The sequence below is a fragment of the Triticum urartu genome, chromosome 7A (genome assembly GCF_056163025.1).
Source record: "Triticum urartu cultivar PI428250 chromosome 7A, HENAU_Tu73, whole genome shotgun sequence".
Classification (NCBI taxonomy): Eukaryota; Viridiplantae; Streptophyta; class Magnoliopsida; order Poales; family Poaceae; genus Triticum; species Triticum urartu.
In genome coordinates this window covers 747,831,196-747,835,438 of record NC_141879.1, presented here as the reverse complement: position 1 = coordinate 747,835,438, position 4,243 = coordinate 747,831,196, and the positions used below count along the sequence as shown (strand labels likewise).

Below are 4,243 nucleotides of genomic sequence, written 5' to 3'. Positions count from 1 at the left end.
TGAGTTGCATGTATTCTGATTTGTAACCTGGCTTGGCAATCTTGTATTGTGTGTATTAGTACCTAGTCTTAGTCTAATCTTCTTCTTTTTCCTCTTTTCATGATCAATGAACAATGACTTGTCTCGATTGACATCCGTATAGCCAACTGTTAATTTGTGCTTGGAAATCACCCGTGCATGAATCAAATGTCCCGCCTTAAATTTGTCATCACATTTGGGACCCAATGGAAGCATTTGATTCAGTTCATTTGCAATTGCAAACCCCCACCAAATAACCTCCCTGGTTGCTTGGATCAGGATTGAAATCCAAACCGTTCAAAACCTTCGCTCAAGCACAACAACACACCTCCAAATATTTCTTTTCACCGTGAGAATTCTGAATACTGACTTCCAAATATGTCCATGTCCTGCAAGCATAACTGAAAAAAATTAAGCTTTGTACACTACCACTTGAAACTTTGCATAGGATCGCAGCCAGAACCACACAGACACACAGAGACAGATCATGAAAGGTGTTTGACATTGTTACTCAAGTCCCACAACATTGAAACACCAGAGTATGGGTCTTATTTGGGCGGGATCTAGGCTCCCACCCTAGCCGCCCCTCCTCCTCCCACCCCAGCCGCTCCTCTTCCCAACCCTAGCCACCCCTCCTCCTCACCCCCCTCCCTCTTCCCTTCCTCGCCGTCGCCTGAGGCAGCCGCCGGGCAAGCCCGGGGCGCCAAGGATGGTGGCGGCGGGGCCTCGGTTTCCCTGCATCTGCGTGGGGAACCCTGGATCTGGAGCGGCGGCTCCATTGGCAAGGCACGGCCGGCTAGCAGCCGTGCGCGGGCGGTGGATCTGGTGTCCCGGCCGCGCGGGAGGCAGGATCCGATGGTCATTGGCGGTTGGCGGCGGCTTCTGCGGCGGTCGGTGCGCGCGATCTGGCGCCTCCCCTCCTCCCCTGTTCGGCGTGCAGGACAGCCTAGTCGGGTTGCGCTTCCTCTTGGTCGCCATTTCTGTACAAGTGGCGCTGCTGGTGGCGGGGATCTAGTTCGGGCGAAATCCCTAGTCGGTCATGACCGGCCGCGCCGACGGCGACGCCTGAGGGCGCCGTTCCCCTCCTTGGAGGCATCGGCATGGACTGATCTCCTCACTTCACCTTCCCCTAGGTCTCCCGGGCGAAAGCCCTAACTTTGTTGGGCGGCGGCGGCGCTCACGGCGTCGTTCCCTTCTTGAAGGCGCCACTTTGGGAACCTTGGGGTTGGGTGGCGCTTGTGGGTGGTGAGCGACGGCGGTGGTGCGGCCCTATCCTAGCATGGATTTACGTCCGTTGCTTGGAGATGGACTCGCGTAGGTGGAGGTCGTCGGCTGGCGTCATGGTGGCGTCAATGGCGGAGGACCTGCCAAGGCTCGCGTAGGTGGAGGTCGTCGTTTGGCATCATGGTGGCATCGATGACGGAGGACCTGCCAAGGTTGTCACGTCAATCTGCTCTGAAGATGAACCAGTGGAACATGGCGGCGACGACACATGTGAGTGCGTCGGACCAGTTTGAGCCCCGTACCCGGCAGATGGCTTGGTCGGGGCCTCTGGCTTTAGATGTTAGGCTTAGGTGAGAGGTTTGGGTATGTGGCCCAGCTTGCACCCCTTCATCATTTGGATAGGAGTAGCGGCAGATGTTGTCAAGATGGCGGATTCAGACATATTGTTGTTCTACTTTGTAAGGTCCTCGAGAATAATCAATAAAATGGCCGCATGCATCTCTCAGATACAGAGGCCGGGGATCATCCTCCTTTTCCAAAAAGACACAGAGAGACAGTCACCAGTCATCAGACTATGCACAAACAAACCAACACATCTTCCGTCCACACAAATAATCACAAGAACTTCGACAGGACATGAGCCAGTCATCAAGTATGCACAAATAAACCATTCACACAGATAAATGGTTTGTGCACTGGAACCAACGAACAAGTCAACGGCAATCGGTAATCACAGTTTTGTTTTGCTTTTCTTCTCACATTTTTTACAGTTGTGCCTCCTAAAGTAAACCCACAAGCGAACCGACCAAAAGGAATGAGTAAATTGGGTCAGATGTATAATTAGTCGATGTATAATCCTGGTACATTTCAATGGATCACCAGGAACAAATATGTTGGTATTGCTGCAGAAACACCCTATGCAGACGGTGACGACGACGAGGAGTCCTCACGGCGGCCCAGCACACAGTCTTCCAGGAAGTTGGTCAGCTGAGAGGTGTAGAGCCCCGGATTGCTGCGGTAGTGGTCGACGTGAGGGGACGACACAGTGTCGCACGACCTCACCTCACACCCTGCTTTCCGTTGCCTCTCCACGAATGACGCCACTGACTTTGATGGGATAACCCGATCGGCGGAGCTGTATATGTACAGCTGAGGGCAGTTTGGTTGGTTTGAGGCCAAAACCTCCATAACACCAGACAACCTCCTGCAAGAAAATGAAAAAAAATGTTGATTAATAGCACTATGCAGTGATTTACTACATTGACAGGTTCTATGATAGTGTTATAGTATTTCAATAACTGGGTAGTTTCTTGTTATTTGTGATCAGATGTCAGCTATATCATGAGACATGGCGTGTTATAATGGATGATGGGGGGCAGATGTACTGAGACAGTCAGCTGCATGGTTTACTGCATTTGCAACAGATTCTATGACATTCTTACACTATTTCTGCAATTGGTATTTCGTTATCAAAGCTCAGTTACATCATGAGCCATGGCATTTGGCATAATATAATCGATGATGGCAGTAATACAGATGAATCATCAAACAAACAATGGACTCTTCTATGAGTCAGATGCCATGACTCACATTAAACACAAATCCATTGAAAAGACTTAGAGAATTTAGATATTGTCCACAAGGCTGAAAATGCACAGAACTCCTGCACATGTGGATGAGCTGCATACCTATTTATGGCCAGATAGTTCAGAACAACATCGAAAAACTTCTCCAATGCAGATAGTAGAACAGCCTCAATCGGTAGCTGCTGGTCTGATATATCTTTGAGACTCCACAACTAAGATGTCAGACCTCGTATTTGATACAGCTGCTTACGTTGCCACACTTTCTTTATGATAGTATATGCGAACAAAGATAGATAAAACACAACTGACGACACATTCGTTCGGCATAAACAATGAAATTTGGATGTGCAGAATTTTCAAAGAGAATATTTCTATAAGATTTTAATAAACACCTAATACCATTCACGTACGTGAGGTTGGCTACAGTTTTTACCTGAGAATCCGGGCCAGCAACATGCGTTGAATCGACTACGGAACCCTTAATTTTCTCCACCGCCGAAGGATCCTGCAGCTGCAAGTTCTCCAGTATGACGAAATAGCTACAATAGCAACAAAAAGCACAACTAAGCTTCAAATCCCAAGGTTTCAGTTAATTCTTGATGCGAGAAATTCAAATCGAGTGTGCATACCAAAGCCAGCCCGTGTTACTGAAAGTGTGAAAAACTAAGCATCCCCACACTCTTCTCAGCCTTCCCTCTGGCGTTATAGCTGACGATCTTGGACGTGGGGAGGGTGAAGGTCACACACACCATAGAACTTGAGATGCTTCTGCTTAGAGCCCAGACATCCGAGAAGAACCACCATCGTTCGGGACTTATCTGAGAAGCCACTGCACGCCCTTGTACAGTACACAACATCCAACGAGGACGAAGGAGGAGGAAGGGATCGCCGGCATCGCTGCCTCTTGCTGTGACGAGATCTTGGCAAACTTCATGTAGCACCTGCCATCCTGACTCTCAACAACCAGATTCAGCCAATGAGGAGGAGCTGATGTCTGGTATTTATTTATGCTTCCCTGCACTGGGTGTTTGCACTAGATCACTAGCAGTAGGAAAATGGTAGCAATCTGCTCGCTGCTATCTCCTGTCACTCATTTTCCTCTTCTTGTTACTTTGGACAGTCTCTTCATAGCACCTGCATCATAAACAAACACACCATAACTGCATCGTAATGAACCTCGAGAAGAGCAGGAGGGTTTCGACGAAAAACATAAAGCAGGTTTCACAATATGATGGTACCGTGTATAATCAATCAGTATGACAATTTAACTGAACTTCTTCAGCCAAACTGATCAAATACTTAAATGGCTCGGAGTTGGCCGCGAGCCACCGAGGCTCCTCGGTGCTGGCGCTGCTCTCTACGGCCGCCGGAGGTGGGGTTTCTCCGGCGGCGGGCGCGGGGCGTGGCGTCTCCAT

The 4,243-nt window shown here is 49.3% G+C and overlaps 1 pseudogene; it reads right to left on the bottom strand.

Moving 5' to 3' along the window:
- Nucleotides 1–2,157: 2,157 nt before the first annotated feature.
- LOC125519606 (uncharacterized) lies at nucleotides 2,158–4,243 on the bottom strand (annotated as a pseudogene).